Here is a 20,562-nt window from a genome sequence, read left to right on the forward strand (position 1 = left end):
AGGTGAGGCCTATAAAGGCCCGCACTTCCTTTTGTGTCTTGGGTTGTGGTAACTGTACGATTAACTGAATGCGATCAGGTGTGAGCTGTCTCCCCCACTTGTTCAGCAAGTGCCCAAGGTACACTACTTGCTGAACACAGAATTGCAGCTTCGAAGGAGACACCTTGTGTCCCTTGTCGGCCAGAAAATGTAAAACTATCAGTGATGCTTGTTCACATTCGGGTTCACTTCGTGCGGTGATCAGCAGATCATCGACGTACTGGAGTAAGGCAGTGTTAACTGGCATTTGGATACAGTCAAGTTGTCTTTTCAGTGCTTGGCTATAGATGCTGGGGCTTTCTGTGAATCCTTGAGGTGCGCGTGAAAATTTGAAGCTTCGGCCATTTAAACTGAATCCGAAGAGATATTGGCTCTCTGGATCAATGGGTACACTGAAGAAGGCGTTCTTGAGGTCGATTACAGTAAAGAACGCTGCTTCTGAATCAATAGCAGTCAATAAGGATGAGATGTCGGGAACCACAGGATACTGTGGTACAATGCATTTGTTCAGTTCTCGTAAATCAATCACCAGCCGATATACTGGCGGTGCATTGGGATCAGTACGTTTAAGAATCGGAATGATAGGGGAATTACAGATATTGGAGTCAGTTTCTACGACCACTCCTTGGGCAATGAGCTCTTCAATGATTTCCAGTAAAGCCACTACAGCATCAGGTGGTAACTTGTATTGTCTGATTCGGGGTAAAACAACTCCTGGTTTGAGTGTGACACGGTATGGTGTAATGTGCATACAACCTACATCGGTTGGGCCTTGTGCCCACAGGTGTTTCGGTACATTTTTCAATCTGCCATCAAACTCTCGTAATACATAGTGACCCTTAAAGTCACGTAGGAAAAGTCTAACTCCCTCCGGAGAACAACATATCACTGCTCCTAGAGCCTTCAGTGTCTTGATACCTAATAAGTTTTCTGGACATGACTTCGTGAGTAACAGGTCTGTAACACGTGATAATGGACCTACTGCTAGGGAAACGGGTTCTGATACTTCATTTACAATAGGCTGTCCTGAAAAACCAAGGGAAACATTCTGTGAGCCTGAGAGGGGTGCCCCTGGAACTTCGTCGTGACTTATTGTGGTGCGACTTGCCCCTGTGTCAATTAGAAACTTTCTGTCTTTTCCTAATACTTGACTATGTACATAAGGACCCTCTTGATCTACAGGAATCTCAATAAGAGGCAAGCCAACCTCCCTCTCTAGGCTATTTCATGTGTATCGCTGATAATCGGGATAATCAGATTGGGCATACTGGTACATCTGCTGCGAAACTTGCTGGGTCGCGGCAATGGGCTGTGGCTGTGGTACCGCTACGGTCTGCGCTGTATGTGGGGAAGCATGCATAGGCTGTATATTCTGTGAAGTCTGTTGCTGGACCTGGTCTGGCCTAGGCTGACGCGGTCTTTCTTTAGTTTTACCTGTTGCTATATTGTGTTTCAGGACTGGACATTCATTTACGTAGTGGCCTGGCTGTTTGCAATAGTTGCATGTCCCTTTTACGGGAGCTGCTGAATTACTCGTCTGGGTCACACCCTTTTTCTGACCGTCAGCTGGGACTGACTGGGCAACTAGCATTTTCATTTTCGTGTCTTTCATACGTCTATGTTCATGTTCTTGCTCTTCTCTAATTCTGTTCTGGTGATATTGTAACATTTGTAACATCTGAGATGGCGTATTTGCTTGCCATGTACTTTCGACTTTATATACACGATTCTTAACCTGTGTCAGGGAATTCTCGACTAATTTGCTTACAAAAAGGTGTGGGTATGACTCGCTGCTTGGTTTCAGGCCACTATTAATAATAAAACATTTCTCGAATCTTGAATAAAAATCACTAGTGTCTTCATCGTGTTTCTGTTTACAGGCTGAGATCGCGTCCCAGTCTTCCTTTTTAGTTGTCAGTAATCTTGGCAGGACCTGTACTATTAAACCTGGTAGTGCTTTAGCTTTGTCCCCAAGGCCTAGCCCTGGAGTACGACCATTTTCCTCGGCTTCTATTTCAGTCCAAATAATCTTTTTGTCTCCCACCTCCCATTCTTTTTCCTTTAGTTTCTCGTAAATACCCGTGGGTAGCAGTACTTTTAACAATTTCATAATATCTGTATACGTGTACTCTCCCATGAGTAACATGTCCTTAAGTTCTCGGTGGAAACCTGCAGGGTCTTTATCGTGACAGGGCACTAGTTTCTTCATTTCTAATAATTCCAACTTTGTTAAAGGTGTGTACACAAACACACGTCGTAGGGTATTATCAGCATTCATAACTGGGTGTACTTCTCGTAAAGGATTCTGCCTGTCAAAATGAAACATTTCTTTTCTTTCTGGGGGCGGAGCTGGAACGTATTGTGGGCCTAAGAAAGCGTTATATCTGTGCCGTTGTTCTAGAATTATTTGAATTAACTTGGTACTTAGGCCTCTCCATCTATTCATAAGCAGTGCTTCTAATGTATCAGGTAAGGGACCTGGATCAAAATGTTGATGTCTGTATAACGTGATGAGATGCTGAATCATGTACATACCAGCTAATTTCTGCTCGTCTGGGGAAAGGTTCAAAAATGTCTGTGCTACTGTATCATCATTATATGTGCTAGGATTGTCAGCCCATAGTACTGCTGACCGGGCTAGTTCTTGTTCATCCATAGAATTGAGTACATGGTACCCCATTCGTTCTTGAAGAATTTTATCGGTAGCCTGAAACAGATATTCAGGAGAACTCGTTTTCGAGATGCCAGAGAGAAAAACTCTCTTGCTTTCTGGACGAATGCCTTTCTTAAGGTAATTTCCCTTACCTACATATGCTATTATTCCTTTAGCCGAGTCTTGTTCTTCTGGTTCGTCCTCCTCGGAGGAGTTATTCCTGTCACTATCTCTTTCCTTTTCTTGTTCCTTTCTTTCGTGTATTTCTATTACTTCTTTCCTGATCTTTTTATACATACTTGCTATACAATTCTGTTTATCGTGTTTTCCATCGGCTATATTCTGACCCCATTTGTTTAGTGCATCCATCTCGTCCTGGTCTACCCCAGGCCTGTCTCGTTCTCTTATTAAACAGTTTATGAAGAAGCGTAATATACAACCTTGAGTGTCAACTTTCTGGTGAGCCAGGGCCTCTTTAATACTTTCAGGATCTTCCCCAGTCTGGATAAAATGGTATATTCTATCTAGGTGTTCAGTCATTCCAGGGAATAACATTAAGTAATCTGTAACTTTTCGTAAGCGTAGAGATGCTAACAACATCCTGTCGTCTTTACCGGGTACTGGATCGTATCTGCAAATTGGAAGGGGTTCTTTAAGCATGTCGAAACTTGGTGTTCGGGGTGTACGTTGCTTTAATATGTCCCTAAGGTTTAACCTATGTGTTTGTGGCGGGGTCTGGAGACCTCCTGTCGCACCTCCTGAGGCGGAGGCTTGAGCATGACTTGTCTGTGGAGTCTGTGTAAGTAACTGAACTGGTGTTTTACCAGGGTCAGGCCCAAACGGATTCAGTGTATTCATCTAAGGTGTAGGAAGTGGTGGAGGAACAGGTGGAACAGGATTTCGGGCAGGTGAGCTCTGTTGTGGTACGGGCTGGGCATTGTCTTGGAGTGGGTTGCCACCACCGTCACCGTCAGTAGGCGGTACATTAGTACGTGAGTTGGTGTACGCGGGAGCTACATCGTCTAGATAGGAGGCAAGGAATATGTCTTTTGTGGTCCTGTGGCTTACTTTAGTCGGAACCAATGGTGGCGGCAGATCTTTCGGTATTTCTGGAGTGTCCTTAGGCAAACCCTCGGTCACTAAATACATGCCATTGGCAAGAGTGTTTCGCATGCGGTCTACTTGTTCTGCTTTTACTCGGATACCTTCAATAACTAGTTCGTTCTCTCGGACTTCATCTGACTCTTCTCTATGTTTCTCAGCTTTTCGGAGTGCTTTTTCTGTACGCTTATGTGATTCTTTACGCCACAATTCGATGGCATCTTTCTGGGACTGTCTGGCTTTCTTTTTCCATAGCGCTTCCTCTACTCTCATGATGCACTCGGCATCCCATGTTCCGGTAGCAGGCCACCTGTGTCTCTCTTCTAGGTGCTTGGTATAATCGGCCCATAAATCTAGATACAGTATGGCATCTATGCCATGCTTATGGTACATAAAATTTCCAGGAGTATCCCTAGGGGGAATAGGAATTTCTTCCTCTAGTATCCCTTTCCTAGTTCCTATCTGTCTTAATTTATTGAAAAACGGCATGTTGTTACGTAGTGCTGGTCACTCGATACTTGTTACTTACTCTGAACACAGCTAGTTATACAAAAACACAGTAATATACGTCAAACAGTCACTCATACCACGACATTTATCACATGAAACATTTGAACACATATGAACTACCCTTGAGTTTCAGAAAAACGAGAACAAAAATTGAAAACCTTGAATACTTTATGTACTGCTAAACAGCACAGATACACTGTCTAAAACAGTGCAGACCGTGTTTGTGTACCCAAACCCGTCTTTACCGGATACATAATAATGCACCCGTCTAGATGCGTCCCCAGCAACGGTACTCACCGGGAAGCACGGAACAGAAGGCCTCGGAAAACTCGACTGGACTGGACCGGACTGGACTCGACTCGACTCGATACGTGAATACTTCGGAACTGGTGGGCCTCTTGACACCTCGGACCTTGCTTCTTTCGGCTAGGCTCTGGTCGGGATCCTCCGCACTCCTCACCGCCTCGTCTGGGTGCTGATCGCAGTCTCCGTCACCTCCGTAGGCCTGAGGGAGATACAGGAAATCCTGCGGGTACGCGTAGTGTCCGTCTCGACTGTGGCAGGGGGCCAAGGCTGCAACGCACCAACCGGCGCGTGGGGTGGGGGAGGGGTCCCTATTCGGGCGCCAGATTAATGTGGTAAATATTTAATTACCGTCCTAATTTCTATGCAGGTAAGTACTTAAAATAAAATAACTATCGGAAAGAAAGACGCAGAGTCCGTGGTGTTAGAGTTCTTAGGGGTTTTATTCCTTCAAAAGGAATGGTTCTAGAACCGGATATCGGATTCCTGACACCACTGGGGTTCAGGAAGGGATAGAGCATACTTTATTGACAATACATAACTTTTATACTTAATGCACATAATGAAAATCAATGCAGAAGGCGTAACAGCTGAGGGAAACAAGATAAGAACACACACGTGTTAGCAATACGTAATCAGAAGGCGTGAACTAGGGCGTGTACAGAGGTGTGTGCTAGAAGACGTCATATGAAAGTGTCACAAGTGGGTGGGTACATAGCAGAATCTTGCAATGTCAGCAGAAATCTGAAGTCGGGATGCGCGCGCAGCTGCATGACGTGTGATTGACGTAAAGCTGGAGGGTGCAGGGGACTTGACATTTACACTAGAGGAAAGAGACAGAAGTCTGGCATGTCAGATCAACTCGTTCCTATATCATATCTGATATCTGATGTTTGGGAACCATATTATCTAGAAGGAAAGGTCTCTTGGGCAGAGGCTATCCTATACTGACTATGAATGCGTGCATATGCGCCTACGTGTCTGTGTGTAAAGCGAGGGGGGTCATGGGCCTACCATGGTGACGGGAGCTATGAATTACTTGCATGGAGACAGAGAGGCCGGGCCCTTTGCTCTGCAGCCGGGGATTTGTTTATCTATTCTGCTGGACTGGAATGTGTTTTCGGGAAGCTGAGCTTGGCTATACTGATAGCATGAAGGTAAAATACTGTCTTTGGCAGGCAGGCAGGCCGAGCCGGGCTCCGCTCGCCTCGCAGGGAGTAGGACAGAGTTCACAGGTGGGGGCATCCCACGTTGCAGTTTCAGGAGGCAGAGATGCTTTTGAAAAGAGGCTCGATGACAGAAAACAGGGCCTAGCTCGCACAGAGCCAGAAATACGTGAAAGTGCACCATACAAAGACGGTGGCAAGGCATATTTAGGAACGGAATATCCGACCCATTCAGGGTGGATCTGAAAGAGGACATGTTAATGTTGGACGCAAATGTATTTGCGTCTTCATAGCTGGCACAGGAGGGAAGTTACATGCACTTTAAACTCGTACATGGAGACGGTGGGGTACACGTTAGGGAACATTTCTTGACCATAAAATTTATATTTCCTCACGAACATAAGACAATTCTGGGTGGCCGTGAGTAATTGCCTGTCTCAAGCTTTAGACCTGCAGATCGAGGTAAACCCTGAATTAGTTATTACTGGGAGACATGATCTGCAAGGTAAGGGTACAGATGACAATGCTAAACTTATTTTTTTATGCCATTTTATTAGCCCGGAGAGAGATATGTAAATTGTGGGTTTCCCCGATATCTCCGACATTACTGGATTGGTTACGAGCCATGAGACACATTGCTAAATTAGATACTTCAGATCACACAATGAGAATGCGCAGATTTTGGGTACCTTTCCTTCCATGTTTTGGGTGAGTGAGTAGGCTCTGGGATAGGATGAGTTAGTTAAATAATATAAATCCGATGATTAAGCCTTCGCCTATCTTGCTGATGGTCTCCTCCTACCCAGGATGAGAGTGGAGGATGAGGTGGTGGTGCTTTTGAGAAAGACACAATTTTCTCTGTGATGTACGCAGAGTAGGTACACGCAACGATGGAGAGTTCTGACTCAAAATAAGTGCTGCATATGCCTCTTTCCTACAACTGATACATGAGATAAAAAGCCCAAGGGCGGTTTCCGGTTAGTAATGGGTGGCGAGAAGGCCAATGAGGATAAAAAAAGAAAAAAAAAAGTAGCACTGGAGTGCCTAACTGCCCCACTGAAAGTACAAAAGCACTAATTAGAAATGCTTTTCTGTCTCATGCAAAGCTCTGTAGCGCTGGGAAGCCCTTCAGTTCTTTTCAAAGCACAGTAACGCAGGTGTGCAATAATTTCACATTCAAAGCCCACTACCCTGATAAAGGAGCTCAAACACCTACAGTGTGGCACTAGAGCTATACAGATAGCTGCATTTTTCTTTTAATTTGAATGCCATTACTATAGCAGTGCTACCGATGCCTGTTTTCATTATGAGAGGGCCTTCTGTCATTCCATATTTGACAAACATGTGGACCACAATTAAAAGGTAGGTGCCTAGCAGCACTCGGTGGCAATGAAGATGGCAGCTTTATTGAAGGAGTTTTCCATTTAGCATTGCTTAAAATGTTGTATATCACGGTTCATCTGAATTAACACGTGGTTTCAGGTACGAAAATGAGATGGAGTTAGTTTTACCTAAAAAGTGGGAGTGTACCAGCAAGATTGTTATCGATGGCAATTGTGCTGCTGATAATAGGCCTTCCTGGGACTTTCATTTTTGAGATAAGTATGGGTGGGAAGCTTCCGGAAGTACTGTTTTGTATAGTTTACCCATAGTAAGTAAAAATATTGCACATGACCTACATTATGCGATTACTTTTAGAAGATATTTAAAAGAGGAAATAGTAAATAAAAATAATTTGTCCTTAGGTCACACAAACACACAACATTCTAAAAGTACATTTGTCATCCAGGAGGTTACACCAACTACACGTGGATCTGGAAGCAGCCATCAAGTCTAAACTCTATAGCAGGTTGCCTCACCCAGAATGAGAAATACACAAGCTGAAATTACACATGACCTCTATGCCCATACCGAACACAACCCTGCCCTGCCCTGCTTTCACTGCTACAGTGATAACAACTCCGACACATGGGGGACATATTTCCGAACCAAAAATCAATTCCATTATAGGAATTCATAGCCCAAACACATTTCCCTACATTGGACATTCTAGGGTATCATATAATCTTATATACGTAATGAAATGATTAATCCCAACATTTCCAGAAGCACGTCAGACTGGGGTCTGCTATTTTACTTGTTTTAGAAACCAACCCCTAAACCTCTTATAACTCGTATTTATATTATAACATACTGGACTGCGCAACTTCAGAACCAGAGGGTTAAGCCTGCATACTTTGGTCTATAGACATAAGTAATGAAAACACTGACAAATAATGATCCTTTTGCTGTTTGCATGCTAAATGCCGCATATTGGCAGGGTCTAAATGCTGGGGGTGTGTTTCCCCTGGGTCAGATAGATTTTGAGCACTTGGTGTGCTCCAGCCCTGTCCAACAGCTACAACATCTCGGTCTCAGGTAATTCACACGCTAGAGCTAATGGTAGATAAAATAATTCCTATGTCTCCCATGATGGCACTGCTGGGTGTAGCCTTGATTCCCTTAAACAATGCAAGAAACTGTTGGAAATGACAACGCTGCTAGGTCGGAGGCGGGTGGCCTGGAGAGAGCACCCCTGTACAGCATGACAGCTAGCCTGTTAGGATACTGGGGCGGTGAGCAGCCTTTACAACGCGGGCATTACCACGCGCTGCCATTACTACGCTGCTTTTACAACGCAAGTCGTTACAACGACTTGTGCTGGAGGGCGCTGTTGGATAGGGAATAGTTTAATTTTCTATTCCAACACCTTTCCTACTGTAACGTGGGCTAGAGTTAGAAAAGAAAATTAAACTATTCCACTATCCAGCGCTTACAGCGCAAGTCGTTGTAACGACTTGCGTTGTAAAAATAGCGTTGTAATGGCACGCGTGGTAATAGCCCGCGCTGTAGTGTCATACAACCTACTGGGGCACTCTACAACGCCCAGACTGAAGGGTGATGGGGAATGCTTATTCTACATAATGTGTAATTGTGTACACAACAAACTGCAATTCCAGTGTGCTGACACGTGCTGTTATGTAGTTGAACAACTGTCTGTTACGGTTGTAAAAGCAAAAATTCAATATAAAAAATGTAACATCAATGTAGCATCAATCAGAGTACCGAGGACTAACAATAGACAACTGGGCATAATAAGACTTTAGAACAAATGACACTGAGTCATCTGGGATTTAATTGCGTATGAACGGAGGTCAGGGCTACGAATGAATTGCACAATAACTGTTCTGGCTCTCTCCCATCCCTGAGCTCTCCCCAGGTCCCACCCGCGCCCTACAATTATGCAGGCCTCTCACAAGTCTACTACAGTTTGTTCAGCAATTATTACGAGTAATCTTATCCATGTGCTCTACTTTCTAGTTGAGTTTATTAAACATTATAAGCCTTTAATGGGAGAAGCAATCCACCTCAAAAACGTAAAATATAAGAGGGAACTGAATTAACATATTGTATTTTAAAAATGGAAAACATTTAGTTCCTATGGCAACCCGCATGTAAATAACAAATCGTGTTCACTGCCCCCAATGGCGCTCAATGCACAAAGCACTTTTGCACATACCACGCTGCATTTTAAACAGGGTATTTTCCATAGGCCGTATGCTAATTTGTACTAATGTAAGTAAACAGACATAGAAAACATAGATCAGGGATTCTGAAGAGCTCAAGGCACTGTACGCCTCAAGTAGTAAAAGGTTAAACGCATAGCCCACACTAAAGCTCAGCAAACAGATATAGTAATTATCAGAGGCTAACGACGCCAATAAATTTAAGGACCTAAGCACTTTAGCAATGATTGAGTAGTTAGTGGCCTATGCACGCAGCACTTTATCTTCGCACACGTTGCACTTACATAAAGCACACATTCTAACTGGCTTCAAAGCATGGAAAACTGAGATCCGTGACTTTTTGAGGTTCTAGACAACACACCTCACTAGCACTCAAGTTGTATGAAGATCAGATGAATGTAAAAATTACTTTAGTATCAGTCAAGGCGCTCTCTACTAATACGAAACTCCCCAGGTTTTGGTATTACACACATAACCTTAAACACACACCTGGAATCAACCTGGGATTAGCTGACGTAATTTGCATAATTTCGGATTTCGCATTACTCTTTTTACATTAAATTTCCGAAACTACTCCATTATCCTACATCATGTAATTACAGGATTCACAGACTTGTACTGTTTGCAACCGTAAAAAAGCTTTTCTGTATGTACAAACCACAAATTGCAATTGGGTAACATGTACCAAATCACAATTTGGGTTTGCGACCAAAGACCAAATCAGCATTTGGAAGGTGTGTGTTTAGGACGTCCCCTCCAAATCACGATTCATAATGATATGTATTAATGTTTTGCAACTGAATTCGGTCACAGAAGACTCATATTTTACCACCTCCTCAAATTAACTGGTAAGCAAACCACAAACAGAAGGTTCCATTTGTGAATGATGACAAAAACATACAGCCATATTCATCAACATGAATTGCGCTTGCAAATGGCCTGATTCTGAGAATCTGGCCGTTTGCGAGTGCGATTTTTGCATTTGGGATTCATCATCCCAAATCCAAAAATCGCTAATTGCGAAATCGCATATTTGCGAGGAATTGGATTTAAGGAATCTCTAATAGAGATTCCTTAAATGCAATTCATCACCCTATTTGAAATTGCGAATTCGCAATATTTGGTCGCAATTTACCACGAAATCTGACTTCGTGGTAAATTGCGAAAAACGAGTAAAAAGCACTTTAGTGCATTTTTTACTTTTGCATGTTACACACACACATGTCCTCTGGACATGTGTGTGCGCAACACCTGTTCAAATGTGCATTTGAGGGGTGCTACAGGGTGTCCTTTGGACACCCCTGGCACCCTTCAAATCGCAATCTTATTTGCGATTAGCAAATTGCTAATCGCAAATAAGGAATACTCCCCATTCATTCCTATAGGCCTTTTGGCCCATAGGAATGAATGGGGAGTTTTTCCTTATTTGCAATTAGCAATTTGCTAATCGCAAATAAGGAATCAGTAGGAATCGCAATAAATTTTGCTAATCCTACGTGAATCCCGTTTTGCGAGTCCTTAATAGCAAATCGCTATAATTCGCTATTAGTTCCTCGCAAAACGGGAGATTGATAGTCCTTTGGACCACTGCCTAATCTTTAAAATAGAAATACCTTATTTAAAAGCTGTCACATGGATTGCATATTGTGACCTACCTAATTAATATTCTTGAGGTATGTTGAATTGTGAACTCACTAGAAATTGGTAATTTGCGACCCAACATATTAGAACAAAGGCCGGTTCACAAATTTCCACACTGGCTCAAAAAATACTGGTTGCAAATTACGACCAGTATTTTGTGTCCAGTGCTTCGTACATCTGGCCTTCAGTGCTGTTTGTGGCAACATTTTAAGGCAATCGTGCAGGAATAACGTGAAAGGCCAGAACACATCCGACTAATGCGTGTGCCAGGTGTGTTTTTTTGCATTTTTTTTTTAACTGCGAAGTGCATTCTCATGTTAAAAATGACACGAGGACGCGTTGCACAATCAAAACTGATGGATTTACATTTCATGTTATTAATTTCACATACTTTTTCTGAAATTTTGCATAATTACATGAAAGCAAACTACACCAATTACAGGCACGCCCTTAGTCTCTACATCTTGATTCCATAACAGCTGACTGTGAAGAAATATAGCGGTACCCTAACTCACTAAAAGTGTCAGCACTGGAAGCCATGCAGCAATACGGCACAAGGATAATTTGTATTACTATGCAGCAGGCTGGGTAGGTATATAAGAGAAGTGCTTGGATGGGGTGAAAAATAGTTTATTTATTTTTATAAGTGTTTTACAAAGTACAGACCTATCCTCAGCAGGGTTGTCACTGCTGTACGTAGCATAATATAAAAGACAAGGCAAAAGGAATATACTCAATGTTGGTTAAAGTGTAGCATAATATTAAAAAAGGTTCCCATAGTGGTGAAATAATAGGATTCATATAGTACCATACAGAGGTTTACATTGTAAGTACAAGAGGCGCCAAAATATGAATTGTTCTACAACAGTTCAGTTCAGTACATTTAAGGTTTTTTTAAATGTAATAATGTTTTAAACTGCCTCGTCTGAGGCAGCTGTGCGCTCTACAGGTGTCTTGTATTGTATTGTATTATACCTATTGCTTCCAGTAGTGTAATAATATATTTAGAATATGGTTTGACTCAGGCCCTTGCTTGGGTGATTGGATACCAGTTTGGCTCTGATACTGTTGGAAAAGATTACAGTTCTAAGAAATTGATTCTTTGTTGTTTGTTTTATTGGCCATACTTTTCGGGTCGAGCAAGTGCTATATAAAACTCTCAATAAATAAATTATTAAATATTTGCCTCTGAAGTCGGGACTCTCAGTCGACATCTCTCTGATTCTTTCTCCTGGATTCTGCCTCCCACAAACTGCGCGCCAGGCAGTCTGAACAACCGGAAGCTGTCATGATGAGTCATAGCTTTTGCTCATCTTGGCCTGACAAGCGAGTTCAAACTTCCTGCCATATCAGATGCTAGGATAGGGTTGGAGGCGAGCACGCCTCCTCTGTTCTGCTATCTGATAGGGTATCAGGATGAAGAAAGTGACAAGGCAAGCCCCACCGAAGCCTCATTAGCAGACATGCTGCACTGTCCGAGGCTAGAAGTGCTTCGTGTCTGCTTAATGTGCGAGGTGGGGCCTGGGACTTTGGGACTTTGCAAGGGGGCCCCTTGTGAGGTGGGGCCCTGGGCCAAAGCCCACTTTGCCCCCGCCTTAAAACGTCTCTGCTGTGGCAGTCTCCTCCTTCAGCTTCCTTGGTACTTCTCCTTGGCAAAGGGTCGTCTTGATTCCCAGAAGTGATCTAAAGTTTTGGGTCACCCTTTTTATAACCAAAAATCCTTTGTCTCTGAAGGCAGAGAGTGTCTGTACTTTGTCCACACCTGTTCTGGGTGCCTTCTGCCAGTGCACAACTTCTTCCTTTGTCATTGTGGGCCAGGATCATCAGACACACCACAGGAGGTGGAGCAAGCATTGTGGAAGGCAGGCACAGCCCTATTCAGGCCCAGGTGCTACTCTTCCAACCAATCCCAATGCAAATAACTCTATTCAGCCTAGTGCTGACTCACCCTGTCTCCTGGAGCCACCCCAGCTCCTGTCACTCACAAACCAGACATGAAATACACAACCTAGCAGAGGCAGGCTTGGATGGTTAGGCAAGAAAATACCTACCTTCTAAAAGTGGTATTTACAAACACAGAATGGTCAAAACCAACTTCACTAAAAGATGTATTTTATCATTGTACAAGCAATGTCGGACAAGCAGGCATCCAGGGCCCTGCACAGGATTGGATTAAGTCCTTCCTTTCTGGCAGAGTGCAAACAGTCCACCTAGGCCCATTCACTGCAACCCAGGTACCCACCACCTGTGGAGTCCCCCAGGGATCCTCCCTCTCACCTCTACTTTTTAACTTATACCTTCGCCCGCTAATTCACTCACTCAGCAACTGGAACTGCACTGTCCTCAACTACGCAGATGACATGCAGATCATCTTTCCTTTGGACACTCCGGATGCGGCATCTAATTTCCAGGCAGTAATGCTGCACATCCAACAATGGATGATATCTAATCAGCTCAAATTAAATCCGGAAAAAACGGAACTCATCCTGCCTTGCTCTAGCTCTGCACATTGGGGACCCCAATTCTGGCCAGCCGAGCTGGGCACTGCCCCTACTCCGTCGAGTGTAGTAAAAAGTCTGGGTGTCACCATTGACAATGACCTCTCCCTGAAAACCCACGTCGGAGCCATCATCTCTGCTAGCATGTTCCAGCTACGCAAAATTCGAAAAATTTCTCACCTGCTTTCCCACGAGGCCTTGGTGCAAATTGTCATTTCCCTCGTTCTCTCCCGCCTCGACTTCTCCAACTCCCTTTACTGGGGCCTACCCAGGTCCCTGCTCCACCGCCTCCAGATGGAGCAGAACCAGGCAGCAAGACTCAATTGTAAAGTCCCCAAATGGCAATCTGCTAGACCCCTCCTGGCCAAGCTGCACTGGCTGCCCATCGAACAAAGGGCTGCCTTCAAAATTGGATGCCTAATCTACAAAGCACGTCATACTAAATGCCCGGCCTTCCTGAAATCCCTCATTAACCCACACTGCCCGACCCGCAACCTCCGCTCTGCTCATCTTCACCTTCTCACCTCCCCAGTGATTAAGTTAAAAAAATTGGGTGGCCGGAGATTCAGCTTCCTGGCACCCAAGCTGTGGAACTCCATCCCCCTACACATCAAAACCTCTGACACCCTGCTGAGTTTCAGAAAAAGCCTAAAGACCTGGCTCTTCTCAAACTCCCATTAGCTCTCTCTCCTACCCCAATTTCAATCTTAGCGCCAGGAAACCTCCGGTGTCAGTGCGCTTTATAAATGCAGCCCAACATTAACATTAACATCATTCTGAGTTCAGGCATACTAAACTCGAATTTCTACCTGGTTCCCTGAGTCAGTTAGGATTATAACATCTTATAATCCAACTGCCCATTCTGGCCTATGGGGACAGGCAGACTTGCAATAGTGAAAAAATAAATTGGCTGTAATTCACTATCAGGACATGCCACACACATCAGGGCATGTCCTACATTTTACATACAATGTACCCTGCCCTAGGGCCGACCTTATGTAGAAAAGGGAAGGTTTAGGGACTGGCAAGTGGGTGCACTTGCCAAGTCGACATGGTAGCCCCAGGCTGCACACAGGCTCTGCAATGGCAGGCCTGAGTCACATTTTACAAGTTGCTTCTGTGGGTGGTACAACCAGTGCTGCAAGCCCACCAGCAGCGTTTGATTTACAGGCCCTGGGCACATATGGTGCACTGTACTAGGGTCTGACAAGTAAATCAAATAAACCAATCATGGAGTCACTAATCCAATACAACATGTTACAGTAGAGAGCACTTGCACTTTGGCACTGAATAGCAGTGGCAAAGTGCCCAAAGCATCTAGACCAGCAAAACCTATAGCAAAAACATAGGAGGCAACAGCAAAAAATGGAAGGGAGACCTACACCAATGGTGCCAGGTCTAACAAACTGTAATTACTATCGGGAGGGAGAATCAAGTGTTCTAGAAGTGGATGGGCTAATCCCAGCCTCCGAGCCCTTAATAGAATTTAAACTTTCTGTTACGATAGCTAGGAAATTTTTCAATCTATGTCAGGACTGGAGTAAATGATTGGGCTAGTTTAAAGCTTCTCTACCACCAGAGATGCCAGATGTGTAACCGGTTTGAAGTAAAACCTTTTTAAAATAGAATAGGAGGACCAGTCAGCAGCACTTAGGATGTTCTCTAAACGAGTGAAAAAGCTTTGTAGGCCATGGCCCTTCCTTACTGAGTGAGCCCCAAAAGGGGAAACATCAATCCACACCTCTTGCATGACCATCAGACCCACCTAGCAATGGTAGCTGAAGAAACTGCTTTGTGAGGTTTCGTAAGAGCAATAAGTAATTGTTGTTTTCCCTGAGAACGTATATCATTGGTCATAGACTCATGAGCCCTCAATGTTCTCACAACACACAATTTTGGGACATCTGGGAAGGATGGGTATGACACAGTTTCAAATTACATTATGTTTTTCTGGAAATATTAAAAGTCAGCCCTTCTGGAGTGAATACTCTACCTGTCAGATCCAGGGCTCTCACATCTGATACTCTACAACAGGAAATCAAGAATAGCAGAGTGGCTAATTTTGCCGACATTTGTTTCCTAGAAGATATTTATTGGATGGCCACGATTTAAATAGTTTTAAACCTTATTCACATTCCAAAGGGTAGAATATCGAGCTTTCAGAGGGACAGACAAATGGATGCCCCTGAGGAGTTTACTAATTAGAGGGTGCTCTCTGACTGGGTGTCCATCAATTGGAATATGGCCAGCTGATATGGCTGACATAAAGGAATTAAACGACCTATAAGCTAGACCCTACGAAGCCGAGGCAGCCAGCAAATTCAAAATGCAAACATCTACTCCCACTGGATCCAACTGCCATTGATGACACCAACCCCATCATAGTGACCTGGCAGAGCAGTATCTCTTATTTAGGCTATCTGCCTAGGCTCTGGAGAGTACTATGGCAGCTTCTGTTGAAATCCCTGGGCCTTTCCAACATTTCCTCTAATCCGCCATGCCATAAGACCAAGTGAAAGTGTGAGTACCAGGTGATGTGGATTCCTCTGAGGATCCTGAAGAATATCTTAAAACAGGGGTAGGACGATTGGAAAATCCCCCCAAAAATTCCATCAGCACAGGAAACCATACTTGAGACTTCAATATCAGGGTACTTACCACGAGATCTGCCCGCTGTCACCGTTCCCGAGTAGACAGTCTCATAATCATTGCAAGCATAGGGAAGGCACACCCTTTTTCCACACTCCAAACATGGAGAAATGCATCAGTCCCTATTGAGCTGGGGTACGGTCACCAACTGCAATACCTCTCCAATTGATGATTCAGCCGTCAGGCAAAAAAATCAATTGTGAATGGCCCGACTGTTCTGAAGTTCCGGAAAACCCTGGGTGAAGATTCCAGAGACTAGTATCCTCCGAATGACGAGAATGTCAGGCTGCCACAAGATTGGAGGCTCCTGTAAGATGTTCTGCTGAGATCGAAATTTGGTTGGTAAGATAGAATTCCCAAAGGTCAGGGACAAGATCTGACAGAGCTTTCGGTCTCGTCTCGCCTAGATGGTTGAAGTAGCGGACTGTTGCGACATTGTCCATCTTGAGGAGCACACAGCAATTTGTAAAGTTTTTGAGAAGACTTAGGCTAGTGTTGACCGAATCCACCACAAAACCCAGCGACTGAATATTCTGAGAAGGTATGAGGGATTATTTCTTCTAGTTGATTATGAAACCGAGAGATTATAACAGATCGATGGTCATCTTCAAATGATATGACAGATGCCTTGGACATAGATTCAAGATTAGAATGTCGTCCAGGTAGACTATCAACCAGACACCATGGGCTCCCAGGCACTCGACAACAGGCCTCATCACCTTGGGAAAGCAACACGAAGCGGAAGACAGACTGAAAGGGAGAAAGATAAATTTGAAGATCTAAGACCTCCACTGAAATTGTAGAAATTGTCTGTGATTAGGGAAAATGGGGATTGTACCATCCATACCTCAGCTTTTAGCAAATCCCTGAGAAGATGGATACCTACCATCTTGACCAACCACTTGTGTAGTGCTAGAGGCACTCTTATGGTCTGACACCACGTGAATACCTTTGACTACCATCAATTTAATTGACGTTGGTGTGTTATTTTATCCTAGCCAGAATGTACGCCCTGCACATGCCTTGTTTCTCTTGAAGGTTTCTTTCTTGTAATCTTGCAGTCTTACAGTGGGAGCTGTCACAGAGTAGAACAGCCTTGCCAAGAACAGAACGTGTGGGATGTGCATTTGAAAGCATGAGCAAGAGAGAGGTGTGAAAGGTATTTAGTCTCGAAGTGCAGTGTTATGAGCACTGGTATACACATGTGCATTATGTTGTAAATTGAGAGATCAAGTATGTGATGCTATCGGCAGTGGTGCACTGATGTGCATTATGTTGTACATTGGGAAGTATTATGAAGTTATTACTACTGACTGTGACATGGCTTCATGTCCACCTGAATTCTGACTCTGCCTTGCTTGAGCTTTTCTGAGCGCACAGACAGGCCCCCAGAGTGTTTTCAAGTTGTTTGGGTTAATCACGTTCAAGGTTGTTTTTGTGAGAGGGTGTTTGATGTACCCTGGTAGGCATTCATAAGCTTTTTTAAGATAAAGGCTAGAACATGGGAGAATGTAGAGGGAATGTGGGAACTCCTTTTTGGCCTGGAATGCGTGCATGGAAACTGGCCAGTTCCAGTAAGTTTCCTTGGTGCAGCGGTAAAGACTCTTGAATGTTCTAGTGTGTTTTGAGACTATAAAGCCAGAGAATGTTGACAGCCAGCTTGGGAGTTCACTTGTGGAGTAGATGTACTGTCTCATGAATCTGGATTTGAGTCCTGATTGCGAGTCCATTGCCTGGCTATTTACGGGCTCCTCCAGCTTGAGTTGGCAAAGATGTTGAGTGAAAGATCAGGTAAGGTGATTTGTTTCTTACTAGTACCATTGTGATGCGTGGTTCCAATGGTTGTGGTCATTTGAGGTGTTTTCTTTGTGATGTGTGAGTCAGAGTGCACATCCAAAGATATCATTTGACGTATTTAGTGTATATATCGTTCTGATTTCTTCCAGGATGTCCCGTATTATTTGCTGGTTGTTTATTCATTATTATTATTCATGCATTTAACTGCTGCATTTGGCAAGTGTGTTATTATTGCTGGCATATAAATATATATATAAATCTCTGTAAACATTTGAACGTTGTTAATTTGGCATCTGGGAAAGCCTTTCTGTTAGAGAGCATTGCATAAATAAAACCCCAAGCATCATTCTAAAAGAGATGCTTTGATGTGTTTCATTCAATAAAGTGAAACCCCTTTTTTAGGTAGTGTTGTGTTTTATGTCTCCTGCCTCGTCGTGTTTGAGCCACCGCGTGGGAGTGGTATTTTGTGGAACGCTGTATTATCTTTAAGGGGAGGCAAGACAACTTGTAGAATTCATTCAAATTGATTACAGGGCGATGGCCCTCGTATCTTTTTTCCATAAGAAAGAGACTGCTGAGGAATCAGTTGGGGTGCAGGGTTGTTGGCACAATTGCCCCTTTCTCCAAAAGATGGACAATCTCACCATCCACTAGTGCCAACTGGCCAGGAGGGAAAACCAGGGGCCTGGGGCAAGTTGGTTGCTATGGAGATTAATAGAACTCTGTTTGAAAACCTTGATTGTTTAAAGAACCCACGCATCAGTGGTCAGAGCTATTCAGTTGTGTGAGAAAGTCCCCAGCCTGCCCCTAAGTTTGATCCCCTTGGAGCTCTGTACACTCACCTTATGGGGTATTGTAACCATTGCCTCTTCCTCTTGCACCCCGGCAACGGGGATAGGTCCTTGCGGGGTAAACATTTCTGAATTTGTCTGGGTCCTGCCACTGCTCTCTGCAAGATTCTGCACCTTTGTAGTAGGCTTGGTGGAAGGTGCGGTCTGTTGAGCGCTCCTTGCCATGACTGGCAAAAACATGGGGTGTGAAAATCGTTTAATAGAGGATTGGGCTTTATCTAGAGAGTTTAATGTGTTCACAAATGTGCCAAATATTTTATGAATAGGTCACCAAATAGATTGCCCTCTGTTACAGGCCCTGCCTCCAAAGTGGAGAGTTCCCCTAACTTTCGGCCGATTTTTATTAAAAAGGACCTACGACATTCTGTGGATATCGCACAGTTCCCTTTCCCCAAAGCTATGATGGCAATTTGAGCACAGCTGGAAAGAGCACTGAGGAGACTCAGGAACCAGATGCTTTGGCATCTCTGGCAATGTCTAGAATTTTGGCTTGGGAGCCCGACACATCCAATAGTTTGTCTTGGCACGAACGCCAAGAACGATCTATGCCTTTTTTCGGATTGCTCACAAATTTTGCTAAGAAGGTAGCCATTTTGGTATCCACTTCAGGGGTAAGGGCCACTTTCCTTTCTAGCTCAGGTTTGGGGCCTGATCTCCTTATCCAATGGCTTTTGTAGCTAGCCAGCAATATAAGAGGCCACTTTAGGAGCTAGGTACCATTCCACGGATGCAATAGTTTGTCCTGGTTTCGCATATCTGAGCTTGGATCATGGAGCTCAGTTTCTTTGCTATTGTTCCCTGTGGATAGAGGATCACCAAGCGGACGCCAGGGTCTGCCAGAATCACCATCACCATTAGAGGTATGGGGTTCGGAGAGTCGGAGTAAATTAGGGTCCTCGTGGGGTACCTGGGTCTTGAAATCCTGAGGGAGGGACTAGGGAATCCATTAATGCGTTTTTTAGGTGTGGGAAGGCATCTTAGTGAATCCCTTTATCATCTGCGCGTTTGCGCTTAGTGTCTGTGACGGACGTGTAAGGCTGTCCTGGAGGTATAGGGGCTGGGGCCCAGCAATGTCTTCCCTCGCTCCGCGGGGTCTTTGCCACTGAACCTGGAGTTGCTAAATCTTTTTCTCCCAGGGCATCACCTCTTGGGACACAGCTTTGAATATGGACACGTTCATTAACTGTCAAAAATGGCCATCTATAAGGAGCTAAGTGACATCGTCCTCTTGAAAATTATCTCTTAACTCCTCCATAGCAGTGCCGGGAAGGAGAGCACACCTATAGGCAAGATATGGGGAATAATTGAATTAGGACGATCCCTAGTGTATACCCATTAAGGGATAATGAAAGGGCCAAACAGGGCTTGGAACCAGGACTCCCTTGGTGTGTACGTAGGGAACTGAATAACTGCCTGGGCTAGTCTCACTTTCTGAGTACCTAACTAAGTCTTACCCACAGTGTGGGTGTTCAGCTCAAGGAAGCGGCTTTCAAGAGTGCACAATAAGCACTAATTGTATGTAAAACAGCCCCCAATAAGTAACACAGCAAGACGTGTTTTTCCAAGCCCAATGGATTGGGTGAAAACAGCGTGCTGACCGCAAAGGGGGTAGAGACACGCAGAGCGTGTAAATTAAACCTGTGCGGGTCTCCTAGTGTCGGATGACTGCACTGAGAGACTGGTGAAAGTAAAGCAGCCGCTGAGGAGTGAGAGATGTTCTTGTGGCTGCACTGAAAGAAAAGAGCCATATTAACACAAGCTGTAGGTAAAGAACAATGGCTGATAATC

The sequence above is a fragment of the Lissotriton vulgaris genome, unplaced genomic scaffold, assembly GCF_964263255.1.
Source record: "Lissotriton vulgaris unplaced genomic scaffold, aLisVul1.2 SCAFFOLD_743, whole genome shotgun sequence".
Taxonomy (NCBI): domain Eukaryota; kingdom Metazoa; phylum Chordata; class Amphibia; order Caudata; family Salamandridae; genus Lissotriton; species Lissotriton vulgaris.